The sequence below is a fragment of the Gallinula chloropus genome (genome assembly GCF_964237585.1).
Source record: "Gallinula chloropus genome assembly, chromosome: 2".
Taxonomy (NCBI): Eukaryota; Metazoa; Chordata; class Aves; order Gruiformes; family Rallidae; genus Gallinula; species Gallinula chloropus.
The window spans coordinates 30,515,095-30,542,818 of NC_140086.1; positions in this window are offsets into that span (position 1 = coordinate 30,515,095).

The window sequence follows — 27,724 nt, forward strand, 5'->3', positions numbered from 1 at the left end:
GTACCACTGAAAAAAGACTGATACCATACTCCTGACACCCATCTCTCAAGTATTTATAAGCATCGATAAGCTGCTCCTTCAGTCTTTTTTTCTCAAGGCTAAAGTTGTACCAAGTTCCTCAGCCTCTCTTCAAAAGAGAGATGTTCTAGTCCCCTAATCAGTGTTTTTTTGTACCCTCTCCAGTAGCTCCCTGTCCTTCTTGAACTGGGGAGCCCAGAACCACGCACATTATTCCAGATGAGGCCTCACCAGTGTAGAGTAGAGGGTGAGGATAACTTCTCTCAATCTTCTGGCCACACTTTTCTTGGCACACCCCAGGATGCCATTGACTTTCATGGCCAGAAGGGTACATTGCTGACTCCCCAGTCTTTTTCCACAGAGCTTCTTCCCAGAAGGTAAGCCCCTAACCTGTGCATGGGGTTATTCCTCACTAGGTGCAGAACCCTACACAGGCCCATGTTAAATTTTATAAGATTGCTCTCTGCCCAACTCTCCAGCCTGTCCAGATCTCACTGGTTGGCAGCACAGCCTTGTGGTGTGTCAGTCACTCCTCCCAGTTTTGTATCCTCAGCAAACTTGCTGACATACACTCTATCCCTTCATCTAAGTTGTTGATGAATGTATTGAACACGGCTGGGCACAGAACTGACCCCTGAGGAACACCACTTGTAACAGGCCTCCAACTAGATTCTGTGCCACTGATCACACTCCTCTGGGCTCTGTCTTTCAGCCAAATTTCAATCCACCCCACAGTTCATCCATCTAACCCACAGTTCCTAATCTTGCTTATGAAGATGCTGTGAAAGACAGTGTCTAAAGCCTTGCCAAAGTCACAGTAGGCAAAGCCACCTTCTCTCCCTCTACCCTTCCAGTAGAAGGATATGAGGTTAGCCAGACATGACTTCCCCTTGGTGAATCCATGCTGGCTGATGATAATCTTCTTTTCCTCCACGTGTTTTGAGATGATCTCTGGAGCAAGCTTCTCCAACATCTTTCCAGGGATGGAGGTGAGGCTGACTGGCCTGTAGTTCCCTGAGTCATCTCTCGTTCCCCTTTTGAAGACTGGAGTGACACTGGCTTTCCTCCAATCTCCAGGCATTTCATCTGTTCTCCAGGACCATTCAAAGATGATGGTGAGTGGTTTTAGCAATGACTTCTGCCAGCTCCCTCAGCACTCATGGTTGCATGTCAACAGGACCCATGGACTTGTGGATATCCAGTTTGTTTAACTGGTCTCTAACTAGATCTTCATCAAAAAAGGGAGCATCTTCCTTCCTCCAGACTTTCTCTGTTGCCTTCAAAGTCTGGGGATCATGAGGGCTGGCCTGAGCAGTAAAGACTAAAGCAAATAAGGCATTCAGTAACCCCGCTTTATGTGCATCCTCCATCACGTGCCGCCTGCCTCATTCAAGAGCAGGCACACATTTTTCCTAGTTTTTCTTTTGCCACTAATATACTCGAAGAAACCCCTCCTGTTATCTTTGAAATCCCTTGCCAAGTTTAGCTCCAAGGAGGCCTTGGCTTTTCTTGTTTCATTCCTGCATACCCTGACAGAATTTCTGTAGTCTTCCCAAATGGTCAGTCCCTTCTCCTACAATATGTAGACTTCCTTCTTCAACTTAATCCTTTTCAGAAACTCTGCTCAACCAAGCAGGTCTCCTGCTTCCCTTGCCTGATTTCTTGCTCTTACAGATACACTGATTCTGAACTTGGATGAACTCATCCTTGAATATCAGACAGCTCTCATGAGCCCCCCTGCCTTCCAGAGCCCTGGCCCGTGAGATTTCTCCAAGCAGTTTCTTAAAGAGGTCAAAATTAAGCAATGGCTTTGTTATGGGTGAAAAAGCCAGGCATTTCACAATTGAAATTACATTGAGTATCTCTGAAGTAATCCTTCATCCAGGGAAGAACACTAAAAATGGGAGCAAGAAATACCTCAGTGACTGATACAAAGGTCAAAACCCTGCCAGTGTAAAAACGTTTCTGAGAATTTGTAAAAAGATGGGTGGCAGCATTTAGAAGGTTGTCTTTCAATGTGCAGTGATGTTTTGATAATTTATTATAAAAAGCAGCAATATATAATCTAGGGGAATTTATTACTTGTGGATTTTGTTTTGAGGCTATTTTAATGTCTTTTTGGTACAAAGTTTTTCTATCTGGAAGTTTATTAAAAAGCCTCTGCAATGCCAGAATGCAAATCTCATTTGTAAGAAGGTTGCAAGAATTCCTCCTGTGAGAAATGTGCTTCCTGATTTTGTGTTAATTACTTCTACAAAGACAAAAGAAACAGATGTTTATTTTGGTTTACACCATGCAATAATAGCTCCTTGATTCCAATAGAGACCAATGCCTGGTGTAAAAAAGATTTTTCATTTGCTTAGTTAGTAGATCTAAGCTGGAAAACTAATACATTAAAAAATAAAAGCCCAGTATTGAAAGCAATAAATATGCATGTTGGGATGTTGCAATCTTTAAACATTGTAGAACAATCTGTCCTAGTCCATGTGGAATGATTAAATTTTGGAATTCAAAAGTTTTTGTTGAAGTATATTCAGTAAAGGCCTTATATATTTCTTTATTTTTCATTGCCTGTAATGTGTGAAGTAATGATTCTCTTCTTGACCTATATGAACAATAATAAATAACAGAGCTGATGAATGAACTGGTCATGCACTAACTATGAGAATAATAAGATGGTAATGTCCTGACTTGACTGCAAAAGTAATAGATTCAGGGACATAAAAATATGTTGTTTGTACATAAAATAAAATTTAAACACTATTTTATAAGTTTCTTCTTTATAAGGCTCTTAAATATCAATTTGTATATGAATTTGATATGACAAGTATTCTTGATTGTGTTTTCAAATTAAATTATGAAGAAAAATATATTCAGACTGAAAAAAATACAGGAAAGGTTTAGATTAAGGTGACTGTGACTAAGCAATTACTGGTTTAAATTCACCAGTGTCACTAACATATTATTTCTATAGCCTTTACAGCATCACTATGTCTTTGGTATTGTTTTTGCCTACAGCATATAACTTTCCTGCTTATTTGACCTGACAGGATGATTTTCTTTGTTTTCTGAATGTTCACTGTCATCAGAATTGTACTTTTTATTCTCCATGCATAGTTTGTGATACAAAATTTTATTCATGTAATTTGGCTTTCCGATTCATTATATAATCAGATTAATGATACAGCCTTTTTATGTAAAGGAATTAGCAAGTGAAATATAAGTCATGAAATATACCACAAGAACCTAAATTTTGCTTGATTGCCTCTCCTATTATAAAATCTTTCATACGAATCTACAGTTTCCAGTTGTCTTCAAATTATTTTCTCCTTTGCAGTGGTGAGAGTGATGAGAGTCCAAAAGTCTTATCCCCCAGAGACAGCCTTAATGGAAGAGGGAGAATAAGAGTTGGTTTATTTCTCTCTTAAATTGCCAGTTGCCTCCTTTTTATGCTCTGAGGAAAAGTACGAAGAATGGAGCTGCAATGATCACGCACTGATAGAGTTCACAGTCTCATGGGATATGGGTCAATCAAAAAGTAAACTGAGGATCCTGAATTTTAGGAAAGCAAAATTCCAGCCGTTCAAGGAGTTAGTCAACAGAATCCCCTGGGAAACTGCCCTTGAGGACACCAGAGAAGAAAAGAGCTGGTAAATATTTAAGGATGCTTTCCACATCGCACAAGAGCTCTTGATCCCCAGGTATAGGAAACCAGGAAAGGAAGGCAAGAAACCAGGATCGTCTCTTCATGGAAATTCACAGGAAATGGAAGTAGGGACAGATATCCTGGGAAGAGTAAGGAATGCTATCTGGTTGTATAGAGATTGGGTGGGGAAGGACAAGGTGCAGCTGGGGCTGACCTTGACAAGGGACACAAAGAATACTATGGGCTTCTATAGGTATATCAGCCAGAAAAGGAAAGGCAATGAAATTCTTCCCTTCATGATGAACATGACTGGCAAACTAGTAACAACAGATGATGAGAATGCTGAGGTACTCAACATTTTTGCCTCACTCTTCACTGGCAATCTCTGTTCCCACACATCTCAAGTGGAAGGACCTCCCACTATAAGAGAAGATAAGGTTTGTGAGCCCCTGCAGTACCTGAAAATACATAAGTTTATGAGACCTGACAAGATGCACCACAGAGTCCTGAGGAAATTGGCTGATATAGCTGCCAAGGCACTCTCCATGACATTTGAAGAGTCATGGAATTCAGGTGAGCTCCCTGGTAACTGGAAAAAGATAAACTTGTATCCATTTCTAAAAAGAGTAGAAAAGAAGACCCTAAGAACTACTGACCTGTCATCCTCACCTCCATGCTTGGGAAAATTATTGAACAGAATCTCCTAGAACTTATGTTAAGTCACATGGAGGATGGGGAGGCAGTTTAAGACAACCAGCATGGCTTCAGCAAGGGCAAGTCCTGCCTGATGAGCATAGTGGCCCTCTATGATGGAGTGAGCACATCAGTAGACAAGGGAAGAGCCGTGGATGTTATCCATTGGGATTTCTCCCCAACAACAAACTTCTTTATAAATTGGAGATATGGATTGGATGGATGGACGGATGGATGGATGGATGGATGGATGGATGGATGGATGGATGGATGGATGGATGGATGGATGGTGCAAGAGGAATTGGTTGGATGGTTGCATCCAGAGGGAAGTGGTCAAAGATTCAATGTTGAGATGAAGATCAGTGAAAAGTGGTGGTGTCCCTAAGGGATCCATAGTGGCACCAGTACTATTTAATATCTTCATCAATGAGATGGTCAGTGGAGTCAAGTACAGCCTCAGTAAATTTGCAGATGACACCAATCTGGGTGGTGAGGCTGACACACCTGAGGAACCAGATGCCATGCAGAAAGACCTTGACAAGCTCAAGTGGGTCCACATGAACCTTGAGTTTCAACAAGGGCAAGAGCAAGGTCTTGCACGTGAGTTTGGGGATGAAGGGATTGAGAGCAGCCCTGCAGAGAAGGATTTGAGGGTAGTGGTAGATGACAAGCTCTACATGAGCCACCAATATGAACATGCAGCCCAGAAAGCCAACCATATTTATCTGTTGGTACAAGTCCTGAGGAGGACCATGAAGATGGCCGGAGTGCTGGAGCACCTCTCCTATGAAGACAAACTGAGACACCTGGGCTTGTTCAGCCTGGACAAGGGAAAGGTCCAGGGATACCTTACAGCCCTTCAGTACTTGAAGTGGTTTATATATTTAGCAGGGCCTGTTGCAATAGGACAAGGGTTAATGGGTTTCAACTAAAAGGTGGTATATTCAGAACAGATCTAAGGAAGAATTTTTTTTTATGATGAGTCTGGTGAGTCACTGCAACAGATTCCAAGAGAGGTGATAGATGCTCCATCCCGGGAAACATTTGATGTCCAGTTCAATGGGATATTGGGAAACCTGATCTCATTGAAGATGTCCTTGCTTGTTGCAGGGGGATTGACAAGACTCCTAAAGGTCCTTTCCAATGCAGGCTTTGTTTCTTATTCTAACCACCATTACTAGGAGCTGGTAATGAGTTTCTATATTCACTACCAAAGAGATTAATATGTTTTCTGTATGAAAAAAATTGAATTGTAAAAATGTGTAATTCAAAAAAGCTTACCTTCACTCAAAATCCTGTGACAAACACATGCCACAAAATATTTAATTATTTAAATTTCTTTCTTATTCTGACCACTCATCAAGGTCATTATTAATTATCCAAATGCTAGCATGTGAGAATTATCTTTTTGATGTGCCAGTTGGACATTTATTTTTGAAATAATAATTTATAGAAAACAAACTTCTCCTAATAAACATTTTGATAGGATGGGAGAAGTCAAGAGAAATATGTCAAATGATGCTGAAAATCACTAGAGGGTGTTGCTTGTAGACATTTTATATTTATATAAAATTTGCTGTCTAAGCTGAGAGCTAAACTTATGTCTCCAGTAAGTTGCTTCAGTTCACATTAGTAGAAAGCCAGAATTAGCCTTTTCTGGTATTTTTTTTCTATCAACTAAAACTCTTTTTTTACTATACTCAGCAATTTTTTGTATAAGCATGGTGGTTTAACCTTGGCTGAATGCCAGGTGCTCACTGAAGCTGCTCTATGGCTCCCTTCCTCAACTGCACAGTGGAGAAAAAATTTACCAAAAGGCTCCTGGGTTGAGATAAGTTACCATTATAGGCAAACCAGACTCAACTCAGTGAAAATTAATTTAATTTATAACCTGTCAAATAAGAGTATTGAGAAATAAACCCAAATCTTATGAAACCCACCTTCCCCCACCCCTCCCTTTATCCTGGGATTAGCTTTACTCCCAGTTCTCCATGCCTCCTTGCTCCCTTGTGGCACAGTGGAACAGTGAATGGGGGTTGTGGTCAATTAATCACACAGTGTCTCTGCCACTCCCTCCTCCTCATGGGGAGGACTCCTCACACTCTTCCCCTCCTCCAGCATTGGGTTCCTTGCATGGGGCATAGTCCTTCAAGAACAGACTGCTCCAGTGTGGGTTCCCCATGGGATCACAAGTCCTGCCAGGAAACTTGCAGCAGCATGGGCTCTTCTTTCCATGGGTTCACAAGTCTTTTTAGGAGCCTGCTTCAGCATGGTCTTCCCACGGGGTCATATCATACTTTGGGTACATCCACCTGCTCCAATATGGGGTGTTTCATGGGCTGTAGGTGGATATCTGCTTCACCATGGACCTCCATGGGCTGCAGGAGAATCTTTGCTCCAGCACCTGGAGCACCTCCTCCCCCTCCTTCTTCAACTGACCTTGGAGTCTGCAGAGCTTTCCCTCTCACATATTCTCACTCTTGTCTCTGGCTGCAAAAGACTGATCCTAGGTTTCTTTTCCCCATCTTAATTGTGTTATCCCACAGGCAGTACCACCATCACTGATGGGCTCAGCTTTGGCCAGCAGCATGTCCGTCTTGGAGCTGGCTGGCATTTGCTCTATTGGACAAAGCTTCTAGCAACTTCTTGCAGAAGCCACCCCTGCAGCTACCAAAACCTCGCTACAAAATACCAATACAATAAACCTTAAAGATGTCTTGCCAACAGTTGATCTTCCAAGGTAAAAGGCTGCATGCAAAATTTAAAGTCAAAGAAAACCTGTCTGTTCTGATCTAGAAGGAAAGAAAAAATTATTCAGTGGTTTAAAAAACAGCATTCACAATTAAGTTTTTGAGTAAATGCTGTTTATGATACATGAAAGACTCTTTTTTAAAAAGGTAAAATATTTCCCAAAAATTTCAGGGGTTTTTACTATCTTTTTCTCCTCTGTTCTCCTACTGTTATGGGTTTTTTTTATCTCCTCTATGTAAAAAGGTATAGAGGAGAACTACTTAAAATAACAAAAACTAACCTGAGGAATTTCAGCTCTATGCGAGACAGTTGATTCCCAATGTTGGTACATCTTACCATGTAGCAATAGAAATCATTCTAAGTGTTGATTTGCTCTGTTTAATGTTTACACATTGAAATGTAGTTTACAGATTTTCAGAAAAAAAAAATTAAAACTGCTTCTTTGAAGTACTCAACTATACTCACTGAAAGACTGGTAATCTGGTTTTAGCAATAGTATTTATTTGTCAGTAAAAGACTGAGCATATAAAAACATATCTAAGATACTGCCCCAGAGGCATAATTCTTACATTCAGGACTCAAGCAGATCTTGAAATAGTAGTAGGCAATAGTTGCTCCTATCCCACAGGTGGAAAAAATAAAGTCCCAGGTATACATGCATGTCTTGTCCTTCAGAAATTAAATTTCTGAGGGGTGAATTTCTTCTACTGCATTTCAGTCTGTAGTGTTATGCTGTACAGGGAATGAAATAGCTGCAGAAAAAATATTACAAAAGTTCCAGATTTATAGTGGGTCAAAATGAATGATGAGCCCAGAAAGTTCTTTATTGGATTTTATTTTTTTATATTTCTTTTATTAGTAGGAAAAAGACTAAGATTCTCAAAAGAATTAATAATATCTCCAGGCTTTGCTTTTCAAAATATATCTTGAGAATCTTAAAGAAGCCAGATATTGAAATTATTTCTATTTTGATCCACTGCATGATGTGTGCCACTAGTCATTGCTGACAGCCTGGGTGCTCGTGCTGGCCTTTGCATTTTGGAAAATAGGACATTGTTCAGATTAAGTTCCTGATGTGACAGATACGAACAGTGCCAAACATTCTCAAAAATTTAGGTGCTCTGCAACCATATTAATTTTTTAGCTTGAACAACCATTTCCCCTGGAATGAGAAAAGTTTCAATATAATTACATTCTCATGCACACTAAAACCATTAGAAAAAATTGTGAATCAAAGTAGCAAAAAAATGAAGCCATCGTGTGGATTATGCAAAACAATTCTGAAACAAGGCACTGTTCCTGGAATCCTCTGAGCAAATCCCCAGAAGTACTGTCTCCTTAAATCAGGTTCATTTCAATAGAAGTTGCTAGTGCCTTGTGAGGTGCTCAGCACCTTGAAGGATTGTACTTTTGAGAGATGCTGTAGAGGTAAATTATGCTCTTCAACCTATATTTACCCAGCCCACACTTCTTTACACCTCATCACTAAGTGACCTTACATGGTAATGACTGCTGAACTTAGTAGACATCTGCAATTTGAGAAAGTAATCACAGCTTCTGCTTTAGTGCCTCCCTGCTGCTTTCAACAATTTATGAACAATAGCTGATGATGGCTAAATAATTCAGCTAAAAGAAAAAGAAATCTCTGAGTAGATTTCATATTGTTAGGAAAAGAAAAATGTCACAAGAGGTAAAAAAGAAGGAAGGGAAGTCTTCCTATTATATTTAAATTCCATAGTTTCCCACTTCTGTGTAAAAGATGACAGAAAGACTGAAAAATCATAATGTCCTTTCTACCTTCTTTCAACAGATATATTCAGGGGTTTTTTTTCCACTTATTAGTCCCTTTTCTCTCTGTCAATACCATACTTATATCTATCTTGGACTAAGTATTAGTCTGAATTTACTCCTGTTTTCTCGGGGTTTACTTCACTGTTTTATTGTTAATTCCTTTTCTTAATGTTTCTTGAGGACAGCAAAACTGTGTTTAAGAAAAGAATTTGGCTGCAAATGTCTGTCTACTATAAATCATCTAAACAGCCTTCAGTTTTAAAAAAGGGCCAGCATAGATGTGACCTCAAAGTAATTTAAAGTACTTGCAAAATTCCTATTTATTTTAATTTAAATCATTTTAAGTGACTCATTGAAAGAAACACAGTGATCTTTCTCCTTTCACTCATCTAGTAGCTGAAGAGCAAATTCTACTGTTTGAATTGCACTGATGTGAATAATGGGAAAAAAAAAGAAAAGAAAAAGAAATGGAAAAAAAAAAGAAAAGAAAAAGAAAGGCCTAGTTCAGCAGAGATAATAACAGCTGCTTTGTAAAGGAGACTTGGGCCCAGAAGACACTTTAAAGAAATGTGAAATTAGACATATGCCACTGGGCAATATCCCTGATTTTCATTAACACTACAACCACTTAATGACAAGTGAACAATGTAGAAGAGAGTGTAAATGAAAATTGCTCCCACTTAAAAGGCTTTTTTTCTATGAAAAAGCAGCTGCATAAATCCATTGTCCTACCCTAAATATAATTTCCTTTGTCACTCTGAGAGACAGAATATTGGGTTAGATAGGTCAACAGTTTGAGTTACAAGAATCTTTCTTATGGATTACAACCGAGTAAGTAAAATCCATACTCTTCATCATATTTCCCTAAAGGATGAGTGGAATTATAGTTTTTCTGGAAGAGAGATGGTAAATAAAACTTAATGTAGAGAAATTCATTGTTTTAATTCACCCTGTTAGAAAAATATTACCAAGAAATCAGTGTTAGAAATGAGAAAAATTAACTATGAAATCGTGAAAGGGACAAGATCATAAAAGTGAGAATTTGTTCATGTTGATTCATCCAATATAATGTACAAACTCAGACATGATGAATTAAAATAAACTGGAAATGAACAGCATATAAATATATATTTATTTTGCAACAATCAAATATCTGAAGAAAAAATACGTACAGGGGAAGTTCTGCATCAATATTTTAAATATAATTAGAATGATTCATTAAATGTTTTTAAAATTATGAATGAAAATTAATGGCCTGAAAAATATCTCAGTTTATATTAGGCTCATAACTTTCCTGAAAATGCTGGTGCCCTTTTCGTTTAACAGATTGCATTGCCACGTAGAAGGCGTCACTTCTAGAACAAAAATGAAAGAAAGTTATGTACTCATCTTCAGCATATCTGGGGTTTGTACTTTTTCCTCTCACTATAAATCTCTTACTCGGCTCTTCATATCCTTCAATGTTTAATCTTTCATTCAAGTAATAGCAACTGCAATGATGCTTGCTCCTCTCCCTTTCCCCTCAGTTAATACCCTTTGTTGCTTCTGCATAATTTTGCCTATCACAAAAAAAGATTTAGGTGAGATAGCAGGAGCATAAGAACAGAATTAAGAATTTAAAAATTGTGCTATCCTCTACTGGTGAAAATAAAGCACTGTTGCCTTTCAAATTAAGCCCTTACTAGGTTTCCTAGACCACATTATGAAGGTTTCATAGAGATTCTCTTCCTCTTAGTAACTGTTACTTTTCAAAGATTGGCGAGTAGAGTTGCAATATTTTCTCATCTAGTTTAGTAATAGCAACAAAAATACTTCATTATACAGAAATCTGTCTGCAAAAGATCATGTCCCTCCGGCATATTCACCAGAGAAAAAAAAAAATTGCCAACCCACTTCGGTGTAGAAATACAACACATCCAAAATTCATTTTTTTTTTCTGGTTACACTAAGGATACCTGACTTTTCTCTGACATCTGGAACTAATGCTCAGATTTCCTAGAATTCAGACTCTCCATGGTTGCAGGAGGTACCAAGTATCCAGAATGAATATGTCTACCTAGTATCTAACCAACTTGATTTAAGAGTAGCAGCAGAACTATGTTTTTCATCAATGTTTATAACTGGTTCTTCTAGTTATGCATGTAAACGTCCACTCCCTACTGAAATATCTATTTGAGGTGTGTGTTTGCAGTGACACTCTGCCCACAGGTTTACTTATGAAGAAAAAACAACCCTTTTTTTTTTTTCATTCAAAATAAGAACAGATGCTCTCTGAAATATATTAATTCAAGAAAAGTTATTTTAAAAGCTAATTTAGCCCTAAAACCTGTATTTGCTCTCTAAATATCCATGTCACCAGGGAAGCCCTACAGTGACACTATGCATGCTCTTCCTTGAGAAATAAATTCTCTTCTATCACTTCCCCTCAGCTATGCAGTAGATTCAGCTCCTCTTTATTTATACTTGCTTCCTTGACGGTTGTGTAGCGTACCTTGCTATCTTTTTCAATATATTTGTTATCAGTGGTAGTTGCCCTTAGATACATAATGTTCTCTTCACCTGTGTAAATTCAATGTCAGCTTGAGGTCAAGTTGACACATAAACACAAATATGTGTCAGAAGTGTGCCTGAACTCTGCATCTACATTTAAAATTTCTTCTGACTTCTGGGACAGAGCCTGACAAATCATATTTAAAAGAAGATAGCTCCAAGCTCAGCAGTTTGTTCATCAATTTAGATTCAGTTTTCAAGGTAGACAGGACACTATTCTTGAAATACCTATGAGGAAACTAGACCTGGATAGCTATTTTGAGTTAATGTGATTCAACGATTGCCTCTTCAAAATGTCACTTAAAGTATCTGCCCATTCATCTGAAGTCTGCTTAATGCAGAAAACAAAATGAAAAAGGACTTAGACAAATATTTTGAAACTCAGCCTGAAGTCAGGCCTATATTTAGATTTTTAGCCAAGTGGGACAATTTTTTAGAAAAACTGATCATTCGGTTTCTCACAGAAATCAATGTGACTTGCAGATAATTAGGTGTCTAGAATACTCAGGCAAATTTAAGTGTCTTAAGTATCACAGAATCACACAAGGTTGGAAGAGACTTTTGAAGATCATTAAGTCCAACCATTCCCATCCTAAGATAAACCATATCCCAAAGTACCTCATCAACCCTTTTTCTGAACACATCCAGGGAAGGTGACTCAACCACCTCCCTGGGCAGCCTGTTCCAGGCCCTGACAACTCTTTCAGTAAAAAAATATTTTCTAATGTCCAATCTAAACCTGCCCTGGCACAGCTTCAGGCCATTTCCCCTTGTCCTATCTCCTGTCACCTGGCTGAAGAGACCATCGCCCACCTTTCTACAACCTCCTTTCAGGTAGTTGTAGGTGGTGATAAGGTCTCTCCTCAGCCTCCTCTTCTCCAAGCTGAACATCCCCAGCTCCCTCAGCCATTCCTCATGTGATTTGCCTTCCAGCCCCTTCACCAGCCTGGTTGCCCTTCTCTACACTTGCTCAAGGACCTCAGTGTCCTTCTTATGGTGGGGAGCCCAGAACTGCACACAGTACTCAAGGTGTGGCCTCACCAATGCTCAGTACAGGGACACAATCACCTCCCTAGACCTACTGGCCACACTGTTCTTGATACAAGCCAGGATGCCATTGGCCTTCTTGGCTGCCTGGGCACACTGCTGGCTCATATTCAGCCTGCAGTCAACCAACAGGTGTACTTCACCTTTATCAGTTTAGTACATTGCATTGACGGTAAGAAGAATATTTTATTTACACATTAAAATTGTGATTGAACTTTTTTTTTTCACATTAACACTTTTGAAAAATAGCACTCCAACTTCAGTTGTTGTTGTTGTTATTGATTTGGGAATTTCTTTTGAATTTGCATGTTTCCCTTTTTATTGTCCATAATAGTTGGGTTGTTCAGCCCAGAGAAGAGAAGGCTGAGAAGGGGGAGACCTTACAGTGGCCTTCCAGTACCTGAAGGGGCCTACAGGAAACCTGGGAAGGGACTTTTTAGAAGGGCATGTAGTGATAGGACGAGGGGGAATGGTTTTCAATTGGAAGGGGTAGATTCAAATTGGGTATTAGGAAGAAATTCTTCACTATGAGGATTGCCCAGGGAGGTGGTGGATGCCCCCTCCCTGGAGGTGTTCAAGGCCAGGTTGGATGGGGCCTTGAGCAACCTGGTCTAGTGACAGGTGTCCCTGCCCATGGCAGGAGATTTGGAACTTGTTGATCTTTAAGGTTCCTTCCAGCACTAACCATTTGGGGGAGACGCTTCAAACACCAGAGGAAAGATTCCCCTGCACCCTGTGGAGAAGACCATGGTGAGGCAGACTGTCTATCTGAAGCCCATGGAGGTTGTTGGTAGAGCAGATACCAACCTTCAGTCCATGGAAGACCCCATGCCAGAGCAGGAACATGTCCCTGAAGGAAGGTGTGACCCCGTGGGAAGCCCATGTTGGAGCACTTTGTGAAGAACTGCAGCCTGTGTAAAGAGCTCATATTGGAGAAGTTGGTGGAAGACTGTCTCCCATAGTAAGGACCCCATACAAGAGCAGAGGAAGACTCTGAGGAGTCCTGCCGTGAGGATTAATGAGTAGTAGCGAAAAGTTGTGAGGAACTGACTGCAACCCCCACTTAGGGCAGGAGGTTGAGAAAATCAGGGGTAATATTAAGCCCAGGAAGAAGGGAGGTGTGGGGGAAAGTAGTTTTAAGATTTGGTTGTATTTCTCCTTATCCTATTCTGATTTAATTTTCATAAATTAAATTAATTTTCCCTGAGTTCAGTTTGTTTTGCCTGTGTTGGTAATTATAGAGTGATCTCCCTGTCCTTACCTTGACCCATAAGCCTTTCATTATATTTTCTCACCCCTGTCCAGCTGAGGAAGGAGGGCAGTGATAGCTGTGCTTTGGTGGGGACCTGGCTTCCAGTCAGGGTAAACCCACCACAGCTTTATTATAAGGGGCTGCCAGAATGATACAAGCTTTTAGCCTTTTTTTTGTCTTTGTATTTCCCATAAACAAATCTCTGTGAGTGGGAAAGCACATGAGAGTAGCATGCAGGATTCGAATCATGGACTAGTTCCATTACTTTTTGAATGAACTACAAAAATTCCCTATTTGCTTCCAAGAAAAATTTACATAACTATGTGTAAGCCACACCATTATGTATACTAGTTTTAGGCATGCAGTGATCTGGAAACAAGCTATTTCAACATACTGGAAATGTTTTTCAGAATTGTTTCAGTATCTAAGAAACAAGTATCCAGTCAATGAGTTAGCAAACATTACTCAGAAACCTGGACTCAAAATCTGACTAACCAAGAGAGTCATTCTAACAGTCTTTCAAAGTTAGTAACTGTAATCGCATGCAACTCAAAGAATGTGAAGAAATGCACTGTGGCTCCTCAGGCTTTTCAGCAATAACTGTTCTCAGTTGCAAGTAGAGTGTTAGGTATAGAGATTATCATTATACTAGTTCTTTAGAGATTATCATTATACTAGTTCTTTGAATTAAATTAGGAAGCATTAAATATGATAACTTGTAACTCACTTGCATAGTCTCATGATATTAAGAGAAGTTTCTAATTACAGAATTAGGACTGCACTAGCAAAATCTTTGTGTATCAGGACCCCGTCTGGCCAGTTCTTTGGTACCTTTAAGGGTTAAATGTGTGACAGTAAATTGCATTAAGAACAGTATCTCTTGTATTTATATTTCATCACATCAGCATTTCAGATTTTAACAAAGAGCTTTAGGGATCATGATCTATTCCTGATATTCATCAAGAAGTAACGCTTCCATAATATCAAATTATACTTCTAGCCCTTAAACTTTAATTTCTTCATAAAAATTTCAAATAAGGAAAAATCAATAGACTTCATTAAACTTTAGAAGTCAATAAATTTTAGTGAATCACTGTCACAGATTTAAAAAGATATCCTCTATTATGAGCTGATAGTATAACCAAATTAGAAGGTTATATCCATTGAGATTGATAAAATATTATAGCACGAAGAAACTGAGGAAGGACAGCTTTGTTCTTCAATTTTAAATGATAAAACTTATTTTAGTTTATTGCTTTCCTCAGTCAAATGTAACATACCAGATTGCTGCCTTTTTCTGCCAAGTAATATGAACAAATAAACAAAGCCATAATTATTTTTTTAAATGTATTTGCAAGTTGAAAATTATTTGTTGAATTTTAAAATATAGCCTAAGATGAAATAATGACTTGTTCTAGAAAATACAAGGGATGTAGAGGATGTTGCATACTGGGTATTATAAACAAGGAAAGAAGCAAACAAAAACCAGAACATGGGAGCAGATGGCCAGCATGAAATTCTGGAGAGGACTTTCAGTTTTAGGTTTTTAACAAACCAATCTGTCTCAGAACATGTCTAATCCAGAGACTGCCAGAAAGTGGTGGACTGCATTCAAACTCTGGCTGCAGAAGAAGGAATTATTTTTCAAAAAGGTTTATTTTGTAACCTCAGCAATGGAAGGAACATCTGTGTTTGATAGAAAAGATCAAAAAAGATTAAAACCGTCACGTGATCTATCAATTTGAATTAGATTATCCTTTCCCTATAATTAAGATTAACTCACTATTATATGTCATGCCAATTTAATACAAATTAAAGTGTAAGCACCAAAAAGAGACAGGTGGAGCATACACATTACTGACCAAAAAAGACAAATATTGACTAATATAGTAAACACCACAGAAATGAACAAGCCATTGCCACATTATTGTGAAGAAATTCATCCCTGATCACTGTCTTCATTACATTGGTTCACATTTATAAATGGAATCATATGTTTATATAAATAACATTATCATTTTAATGATGATATATCACGAGCAAAAGTATAGACAATGCATGTTGACAGCTGTTTTAGAATGGTGGAGGAGAGAAAAAATAATTATCTGTCTCAGAAATTTCTACAGAGAAAACTGCAAATGGAACTTGGTGTATTGCTGCCTTGTGAAACCCTTTTCAGAGTCTTTTCAGACTTTTCATGCAACTCACAGGGCGTTAGTCTTCTAAAAAAACCTCACAGATACAGAAAGATGAGCCAGTTAGTTATGATTTATAACTCTCCACAAAATCACTAGTGTCAGGTATCTGGAAAAATTGCTTATATGGCCAATGGTAAAAATTAATGGTTAAATGGTAGTTGAACAGTGTTTAGAAGGGCTCATCAACACCTAAATATCAGATGCAAAAATCTTTGTCTAACTCGGAATATATTTGGATTAATTAATGAGAACAGGTAACACTGGAATGAGAAATTCTGGGACTTTCAGAAGTGCCTACAGGCTTAGGGATACTTTCTTTGAAAATAATTTGTTCTCAGCTTTTTTTTTTCTACCTTATTAAAGGGTAAGTTGCAAAGAGGGCTGAGATGGCCGCACGATACAACACATAGCAATGCATTGAGTGGTATGTTGAACTGGGAAATCTAAAATTCACAGTTGCGTTAGAGCTTACAATATCCACAAAGCTAATTAGCATAAATAGAAAGCAATCATCATATGGCTGTATTGCCCCAGTAAAAAAAACCTACACACATAAGTTTTAACTCTTGTGTCTCTGTTGTGTCATTTCTAATGCCTGCAAAACTTCCCTTAAGTCTTCTCAAAAAATCTCACTTTACAATACAGGTTTTTAAAAATGAAAGAAGAATCTGAATATATTTACCCTTCTCCACCCCTTTAATCTGACAAACCTTCTTGGAGGTTTATATAATATTTTATAATGTGTCATTATCCAGGCACCTATTAATTAGACAAGAAAAAAATAGGCTTAAATCCATATAATTAGCTATATAATTATTTTAAAGACTCGGAAGCTGAAACTTTTTACTGCAATTAGTATAAGTACTAGCAATCATAATTACAATACAATTTGTCAAATCTCAAGTCTTTGTGTTGGAACTACGAAGACTGAATGGGTTTGCTATCATCATGTGGCTCTGCATGGATGGAAAATTGAGAGAAGATAAACATTGTTCACAAGCAAATTTTTACAGGTAGGCTCCAAGAGGGTAATGATTGTCATTTAGTAGTTAATGTTACAAAATACTCTGAGACACTAGGAAAAAAGATTCAATGTACTATTATTTCTTTCCTTGAACAGTGATTTGAAATCATAGATGTTTTTAGCTTTCAACTGAGAAATTTAATATAAATCTGAGTGTTTAGAAATGGAAAATGAATCGTTTTTACACACAGGTCTAGGCAACTTTTATCTGACAGGTACATCCCCAGACAGATGTAGGGATTTTTCCTGATAGATGTGATCCTGAGATTCCAGGTGCACTCATAGACTGAAACCTTTCTCTGGAAGATTGTAGGACTCTTTCCAATGCATCTTTTATTTATTACATACATATATATAGATATGTGTATATATATATTTAAGCACAAATGAGTGTTCAATGCTCCTCAAAGGGCACAATATAAATTCCCCAACAATACATCAACTACTTGCTTCTATAGATCAAATCCTATCACACTGCACCGTTTGTAAATCTAAGTAGAAATGCTTTAGACCTTCAGCTGTTAAATAAGTCACAACTAATTGGTCAGTTCTATCAAGTCAGCCATGAAAAGAACCAAAAATTGTATAATGGATGTAGTTACAAAGGAAAGAATCAGTTCAATGTCAAGACTGGGCAACTGTGTGTGTAAACAACTATAGTCACATTAAGCAGCAGGAACAAGCTCCAGCCCAGCTGGGGTCTTTGAATCAAATCAGCTAAAGCTTCAAATGAGGAGAAACAAAAAGAGGGAAAAATGCAAAAAAAAAAGCCCATACAAAAACTATAAATACAAAGCTACTCCCTTGAAAACCAGGGGGCACAGCACAAAACTGAGAATAAAAGGCAGGATAAGCAACAACAGAAGGTAAACTAATAGAGAGCTGGTACAGATGAAGAACTAGTTTAAAACACAAGTGGGACTAGGATCCATAATACCAATTGTGTATGAAATAAGGAAGAAGAAAAACCATCATTACCTTTGGACCTCTTTTGTAATTGCAACTACAGAACTATGGAAAGTCTGTTAGGTGTGAAGACAGCTACAGTCAAACAGAAGAAATGAAGAACTGAAAGCAGAGAAGAGTCAGAAGTCTCACTCTTTAAATATATATTGACTTTTGGGGATTGTCCTGAAAAATGGAGGCAGCCTTCATAACACAACAGTGTAAAGATAATGAATTAGACAGGATACTACTTTACACTAAAAAAGAATCACTCATAAAAAAATTATCAATAAAGAATCACAGAATGGTTAGGGACCTTAAAGATCATCAAGTTCCAACTCCCTGAAATGGGCTTCTCACTAGACCAGGCTGCTTCAAGGTCACATCCGACCTGCCTTGAACACCTCCGGGGACGGAACATCCACCACCTCCCTGGGCAACCTGTTACAGAGCCTCATCATCCTCATAGTGAGGAATTTCTAATATTCAACCTGAACCTATCCCCTTCCAATTTAAAACCATTCCCCCTCGTCCTATCACTACATGCCCTTCTAAAAAGCCCTCCCCAGATTTCTTGTAGGCCTCCTTCAGGTACTGGAAGGCTGTTATAAGATCTCCCCAGCACCTCCTTCTCTTCTCCAGACTGAACAAGCCCAACTCTCTCAGCCTGTCTTCATAGGAGAAGTGCTCCAGCCCTCTAATCATAGGAAGCGGTTGGTGAGGCAGGACTGGTGAAACCATACTGACTGTCTCAAATCACCTCCCTGTCTTCCATGTGCCTCAGCATAGCTTCTAGGAAGATCTATTCCATGATCTTCCCAGGCACAGAGGTGAGGCTGACAGGTCAGTAGTTCCCCACATGATCTTTTTTACCCTTTTTAAAAATGGGCACAATTTTGTCTTTTTTCCGGTCACCAGGGACTTTCCCTGACTGCCATGACTTTTCATATATGATGGAACTGCATCACCCAATTCACTGAGGACTCTGGGCTACATCTCATCAGGTCCCATTGATTTATGTATGTTCAGGTTCTTCAGGTGGTCATGAACCTTATCTTCCCCTACAGTGGGCCGGGCTTTACCCCCTTGTACTCCATCTGTCTGCCCACTGACCCAGGAGGGGTGAGGAGAGTTGTTTCTAGTGAAGACTGAGGCAAAGAAGTTGCTGATTACCTCAGCCTTCTCCTCATCCATTAATACCTGTTTTAGCTGGGTTGATGGATTACCCCATATATATCATTCCTAGGTTACTGTCATAAATCATCTCCATTTTACACAATCTACATATGAGAGACCATCTTTATTATTATAGCCATCCTAATGGAAACACTTAGCGATCTGTTGATTAATCTGTATCATACCCTTTTAAAAACACTTCTTTCCAAAATACCTTTTCTCATAATTTAGGTATGCCTTCCATTTTCTCCTTGGAGCATTGGATTTAGCCATTTTAAAATGTTTGAAAAAGCCTCACTTCCCAAGAAGTGATGACCACAACATAAAATAGATGTGGCTTTATTTATCCCTAAAAAATCCCACAAAATCTACTGGTGTACTGCTTGTACTCAGTGGGCTTTGTATTAGGAAAGTCTGTCACCTGTGTGTGCATAAGTGCATGGGCTAGAAATGTACATATGCAGCTGTAGGTTTAAAAACTCATATCCACTCAAGTGAAAACCAGAATATAAAACAAGAAGAAACTTCTGCCATTTCTTCCTTGCTTCACACAAAGAGGCCTTTTTTTCAGTTTCTTTGTAAATTCTTGAACTTGACAGGAAATAATAAAAAAAAACCCAAACCAGAAAGCATGTTTTGGCCTTATTATCAGCTTGTATAAATGAGCTCTATTATGTAAACTTTAATGGAGAGACTCTGTCACATGCCAGTTGGAGATGTGTCCTGCTTACGCTAATTTCAAGCATTTGTCAGGCTGTCAAAACCAGAGGTGATTACAGCCCCGAAGTCTTGTCTTCTTGTATCATGTCACTGAGAACTGTAGAAGTGAAAATCACGTGTTATACAGCTTGCTCCAGCACGACCAGTTCTCTTTGGCTCCCTGAATCTTACATTAGAGTTCAAAAGTCAGAAGAAAACTCTGCTTCTGTGACAGCTTTATGTTTAGAAATAGGAGTCAATAGGTGCCTTCCTCTCTCTTATAAATCCAGAGCTGGCTATAACACTTCCAGCAAAGTACCAGTGTTCTTTTACTGAAAAAGAACTATGTCAGAAATTAAATATGGTTTAATATCTTCAGAGTCCTGAATGTGAAGCTACACATGCACACACCCCATGCGTTTCTGGGCTGCAATGTGTTCCTCACAGACATACTCCACATCTGAAAAAAGGGCAAGGCAAGGCAAGGCGGGAAGGCAGGAAGGCAGGCAGGCAGTCAGGCAGGCAGGCAGGCAGTCAGGCAGTCAGGCAGGCAGCAAGGAAGGCAGGGAGCAAGGCAGGGAGGCAGGCAGGCAGGCATATATATATATATATAAATATATATATATATTCAAATATATATATATATATTGAGTATAACTAAAAATTATTTGTTTGTTAATTTCTGAATGTCCAAGCTGACGGTTTTCAGTCACCAAGCTGCTTCTTGCTGCACTACAATCACACACTTCTCCTGTTCTATACTATCATCCAATGCAGAAGAAATGCACAACATCCCTTATATCTCATGAAGTCCAATATGAACTACTGAAGAACACAGTGCTGGAAAATGAGAGATGCAGAGAGGTACAACATCCCTTCTACTTTATAAAGTCCAGGAAAATGAGAGATGAAACACTGAATATTGCAAGCTTAAAAAAGGAATAATTGCAAGAAATATTGAAGTATAATATTATTGCATGGGTCTTCCATGAAAAGCTTTTATTTTTCAACCATGTCATTTCATTGCTCATAGATTTTATATTTCATGGTGAATCGAAGGCAAGACTACAAAACCAGAGAGAACTTTCAGCTCAAAAGAAAAAGTCAACTTGTTTGCCTAAGGGTCATACAAATGCTAAGCAGAGTTTTATCAGCTTGAAGTTTTGCACTGAAGCAGTTCTAAATCTGGAGAAGAGAAGGCTGAGGGGAGACCTTATCACCACCTACAACTACCTGAAGGGAGGTTGTAGAGAGGTGGGCGATGGTCTCTTCAGCCAGGTGACAGGAGATAGGACAAGGGGAAATGGCATGAAGCTGGGCCAGGGCAGGTTTAGATTGAACATTAGAAAAAAAATTTTTACTGAAAGAGTTGTCAGGGCCTGGAACAGGCTGCCCAGGGAGGTGGTTGAGTCACCATCCCTGGATGTATTCAAAAAAAGGGTTGATGAGGTACTTTGGGATATGGTTTAGCATAGGATGGGAATGGTTGGACTTGATCTTCAAAGATCTTTTCCAACCTTGTGATTCTGTGATTCTGTAAATCATGCTGTGAACCTATTCTTATGTAGTTGAACCAATACACTAAGTACAACTGCATTATTGTCAGTGGAAGAAAGGAATGATTAAGGTTTTATTTCTGCAAACTCTCGTGGTTTCAGGATAAGTCCACAGACCAATCTTTCTGGCAAGAAAGTTCAGACAAGTTGCCAGTCCTAGGTGTTCACTGTGCACGCATGGAAAGCTAAATCTCAGAGGATTTTGCATGCATTGTGCATACAGGTGTTTATCCATGCAATTAGGGAATGATATTCCTTTCCTTTTGCCCCTAAATACTGACCAAGACAATGGAATTAGAAAGGGTAAATTGGTAAGCATGTCATGAGGCATAAGCCTCCAAAATACATGAAAAAAGAACTATTGCATTGCTGTTTTGTGGACTGTGAGGTTAGTGGAAGACCAAAACAGCAACAAGACATCAAAAGACATCAAAAGCCTAGTATACAACAGGTACAGGGTGGAGGTACAAGAGATCTCCGCTCATTTTGTAGAAGAGATGCCTGGACTTAAAGTCCTGGTTCCATTTAAAACTCCTTTTGCACTTTCTTTTTGGGCATTTAAATGTCAAATTCTGTATCAACACATAATATTATTATTGCTGTCTACAACCAAGAACTGATTTGATATGCTGCTTTTCATTTTTCAGACTGTCCCCATCAAATACTCATACAACTTTTACTTTTGTACAGCATTTGAGTATCCAGGAAATCTGCATTTGAACTCTGTTTCAAGGCAAACAACACAGTCTAAAATAAAAAGATCAAAGTTAAAAGAAAGGACCGAGAAATATTTCTAACTCAGAGCAAAACTATTATATCTTGAATGACCTCTTAGTAGATTTTGGTTTCTTTATTAAGCTTCAAAATATTTTGCTGCATAGTTTGATACCCTGAATTTCCTTTTTTTTTTCTTTTTTTTAGAAACTACATCAAAAACATCAAAAGGGAGTGCTGTGTTCAGAGACTGAGAGATGGGGAGCAGAAAAGCAGATTGCCAGAAAAATAATCAGAAGTCCCTACTCTTCAGGGACTAGGATTAAGGTTCAGCTAGTCTCATAAGTGACTGTTGGATTTAGAAAGCTTTGTAGCTTTTGTGTAAAAGAAAATAACCTGAATCTGCACCATATTCTGGATCTTTGACTCATAAAATCAAAAATGCTAAGTCTTTATTAAACCAGTTATATTATCATCTGGTTAACCCTTCCAAAAAAGACATAGCTCTCAGTTACGGCTTTTTAGTTTTCACCTAGGGAATATTGTCTGGCCCATGGGAAGGCAAGTTCACTATAACTATTTTATTTGTAAGGGTCAGTTGTGAAGTAGAACTATATAGTGGGCATCAGATAGTAAGTACAAGCTAACTTAAAAGATTATTTTTTACTGTTATTTAATTAGCTTTAAGAATTGTTAGATACCAAAGTAACTTCCTGTTAGGGTATGCTTCCCATACACAATTAGTAACACATCAAATGAGCAACATTAGAAATATCTATACCTCTTCTTCCTTCTAAGAAAAATAAATTCTACTTCCAGAACCTACATGGAAGTGACCTGATGACCTAATATGCATGACAGTCCTAATACTCTTAGTCTTTACAGGAAAATTGGAGCCTGGATGGGATATTTAGGTAGTAGAAGTCTACACTGCAGTTCCATGCCTACTATTTCTAGCCCTAGCCCTTGAGCAAAGTATGGTGGGCAAAGCTTGGCAGTTGTATTCACATCAGCAATGACCCATCTTCAGGCATGTTGAGAAGTGGATTATATATGATTCAGTGATTTAAAAATTCCATGAAATCAACAAAAAATACGGAACTTTACAATGACGTTTCCTAAACTGCCACAAATCCCTTGCAGTATAGCCACTACACCAACCCTAACCATTCTATGATTCTATAAATGCCCTAGTTTATACTGTATTTGCTCTGGGGCAGTGGGGTGAGTGTGTACAGAATGTCTATCCCTTTTTAGACTAAACTGAAACACAATGATTAACAATTTAGGCTTAGCTGCTGTCCAGGGCTAAGCCATGACAGAAGTACACTAGTATTCACTTTGCCTCTGCTATGAGGATATTCATTTCGGAGCTAGCAAAGTGGCTGGCCCGAATACTGCCTCACTAAATCCGAATGTGGTTACCCCTTCCAACTGTCTGAACTACTATGTGGTAAAATCAGCTGTTAAATATCACCAGGACTTGCAACATTTGTTTGTATTGCTCAGTGTGCTCAGATCCATTATCTAACATTTTTATGGTAGTCTGTGCCTTTAAATGGGTTTCACTGAAGAGCTTTCAATAAACATATAATTGATTTTCGGGATGTTGGCTTGATTTAGGAACAATAAAATTAATTCATTTTGAGCAGCTGAGTGCAACTGAGTTTTGGGAAGAGAGAATCAGTTCTCTATTGCTATTATCAGGATGAACACTTTGGCTACAGCTTTCTTCACCAATTAAACTATTTTTTTTTTCTCAGGGCATAAGTAATTCTGTGTTCTACACATGTAACTTCAACAGGCTATAGGCTGTGCTATTCAGTCAAACAGTAGACGTTGCCTTTAAATTATAGCATCATGGGGCAAATAAAGATAAAACAGTTTAAATGCTGCTAATCTATTTCCCAGTTCTTCGTTTTTCTGATTGTACTTTCTAACAGTGCATGAAAGAGAAGACTAGAAATGCACAGAAGGCAATAGGAATAAATACATTCATTGCACTTTCTGAACACTTCAGCAACTCTTGAATTTGTCACATTGTTAGATTGAATTATAATGATAAATATAACTCAAAAACAAGATGTGGAAGAATTGTGACCTTCATGACCTTAGAGTAGGGTTTGTTGTTTATGTCTGTGTCCTGGTTTTGGCTGACAGAGTTAATTTTAATTATGGTGTCTATGTGCCACTAGATAGACTAATTTGGCAGAGGTTAAACCCCCTTGCATTCCAATTGACCTCAGATTGCTCTGGTTTGGTTGGGGGTGGCTGGGCTTAATCCCTGATTGAGGTCCAATTAGGTGTTTTATCGTGACCATGTCTTCGCAATTCTTGGGAGCAAAATTAAGGCTCAAAACAGAGTCAAAAGTCAAGTCACTTTATTTGGCCCACAACAAGTGTGCAAAAGAAGGGGGGAGAAAGAGAAAATAATGGAAAATAAAGAGAAAGAGAGAGAGAGCATGCAATAGCTACCACCACGGATCTGCGGCATCCTGTCAGTCTGATGTCTTCAGGTCCAGTGGGGGGAAGTATTCCTCTTCATAGCTCTTCTTGTAGCTGGTCTGGTCCAGCAGGGATACTTTCTTTTTTACAGTGTTGTCTCATTGCAAAATCAATATGTCCTTGGCATAGCACCATCTTCCACCTGGTGGAGGGATGCATACCCAGTACAGCCTCCAGATGGTCCTCGAAAGTTTGAGAGGGCCTGAGTCCCTCAAGAGGGTTTGAGCCCCACACACTTCATCCTTCAGTTGACTCTGGGCCTGGGTGCATAGCAGAGGATTTGGGCTACATTCTTCAAGATATCCTTTTCTGACAGGTGGATTTTGGTGGAATTCACTTTGTTGCATGGTGATGAGGTTTGGTAATTGTTAGGGTGGTTGACAGGGGGGTGGTAGGGTGAAAAAAGAGAAGTACGGTGCTGTCAGCATTTGTTAAGTCATATTGAAATAGAAGAAAAAGAAGGGGGTATGGCTCTGTGGCATATTTCTAGGCTTTTACATCTGGTAACTGGTATAGTGCCGTGTTTTGCATTTAGTATGATAATAATGTTGATAACACACTGATATTTTCATTTGTTGCCAGGTAGTTGTTGTATCTACACTATCAAGGCCTTTCCAGCTTCCCATGCCCTGGCAGATGCACAAGAAGCTGAGAGAGCACAGCCAGGACAGCTGACCCGTATAACCTAATGCTCCCTGTATAACTTGTGAAGGTAGCTGGGAGGCAGGATTTCTGCTCATAAACAGACTGGTCATCAGATTATTTTTTTTTTCCCTTCTGCATGTGGTAATTGAATTTGTGCATAATTTGTTGCTGTTGTTATTAGGAGTCGTATTGCATTATTACCTTCCTTTGTTATTCTATTAAACTGTCTTTACTTGAACTCCCGAGTTTGCTTTTTTCATTTTCCTCCCCATACACTTGGGGGAAAAGGGTTAAGTGAGCAGTTGCATCATACTTAGATAATGGCTGGGGTTAAACCACAACAGTTTGGGTTTTGAGCAGGTACTCTATATAATGTTAATGGTCTAAAAAATAATGCCAGACAGAATTCATGTCATATACACAGTGGAGGAAGCATGAAAAGAAGTGTCAGATAATTTAGGGTATTGGGAAGTGTTATATTCCTCTTTGAAAGGTTTCTAGTTACACAGGATTATCACAGATTCCTAGTCTAAAATGCTCTATGTCTAGCTGTGTCTTTGTTCTTTTTGCACCCAGACTACATCTTGACATGCCTAATTTCTTATCATTTGTAGCTCTTAGACTTGAACCGCTTATGTAGTAGGTAAAGGAATTCACTTTATTTAAATACAAGATTTTATTGCTGGTCTGAATGAAACAGTTGAATCGAATTCTTTTCAGCCCAGTTTTAACTATTACAGAAAAAAGAAGAAAAAGGAAGAAAACTTTGCTAGTAAATGAAAAGTCCCAATAATACATTCTGAGCCTTTCCACTTTTCCATTGGGTCTCTGGATTGACAGCCGCAGGCTGGGGGTTATAGGGAGTCATCAGCATCCTAAGTACTTTCTGGAAGTAGTATAGTGTTGATGGTGAAAATATCTTACTTTTCAATCTGAGATATACCTGTAATTATTTTCCTACATTTTCTACCATGCTTTACACTTTACTATTTCGTCATTGCTCTCTAATTCCATGATTCGAATCTAAATTTGTTATATATGTTATTTTGCATAACATAGCTACCTGTTCATTGTATTTCTTTTTTTTTACCCAACTTCCAAAGATGCATTTATTTAATAATTGATATTGAACCACCAGTAAATATCTTTAAGGAGTCTGGTAATGTTTTATGTCTACACTTTTAAGGCCTTTGCTATAATCCTCTGTACTCCTCTACACTGCATTTTTATTCTAGAATCATAAATAGCACGCTCTACACAGCATAGCTGTTTGTTACTGCTATCTATTATTTGCAAAAAAGTACACATTAGATGTCATACCATGCAAATGAAAAAAGCTAAGCAAAAGCTAAAAAAGCAAATGAGACAACAGTCACCTTGTTAAGACAGCTGTTACAGATAAACAAGCTTAAATTAACTTCTACGTAGTCCAAGTCTAGGTAAAGTCTAAGAAGCCTTGACATTTATGTTGCTAACTTAGCACAAAGCCTGTGGGTTGTTGCTGTAAAGCTCATACTGTATTCACTGAGCTACAAGTCTACAGTCTCTTCGTCTGTTAGATATTAGCGTCCATCACAAATATCGTACCAGGACAGTGCTACTCTTGGTAACACTTATGTGCTTGCCTAAATCTCACCATTAAGATATGAAATATGTCATAAGAAAGAAGTATTGTAAGGAATGCAGAGAGATTCAACACTGAAATAACAAAAATCATGGAGTTTAGCATTATACAAAACTTTACTTTTTTGATTTATGTTCATACTGCTTTTAGTTTGTGCCATAAATTGAGCATGGGTAAGCTGCATGGAAATTCTACAAACTTCCCTGTTTTACTGTAGAGTCTGATACGGAAATTATTGCATAAGAGTGCTATTGCCATACAATGTGATCTCTTCATATTCACATCGATGAATAACAGAAACATTGATACAAGAATATTTTTAGGTTACTACTTCATTAGACAACCATAAGTAAATAAGCCAGATCAGAAGCATTTGCTCACAGGCTTCAATCACAAACTACAAGTATTTCACTACAACAAGTAGAAATTGCGCTCAAATAACTGCAAAATGCTTTGTAAAACTTCATTCCTTTACAAGCAGTAGCAATATGGCATCCAGGTGGCTACTATCAGTGATTTAGCAATACAATACCATTTCATCACTTTTCTAACCCAAAAAGAAGTCCTCTCTTTTATGACAGAAATTCATCAGCAACCTGATACATTCAGTCTAATCCACACTGAATGAATATCCACTCCACATGAACAATAGTTTTCACTCTGTTTTCACCTATATTCTTGGAATAAGAATTGTAGAGGAATTGTTAAAAAAAACAAACAAGCTAACCTTATCTGTAACAGACTTTCCCTCTAAAATTTGTTGGAGTAATGCATGTTTTCACAATCACTAATCACAAATTACTAGTTCTTCTATGAAAAGAAGATTGATTTGGCCCATAGAGGTCAATCAAGGTCTTTCCCTAAGGGCTGGTATTTAGATTTTGATTTTT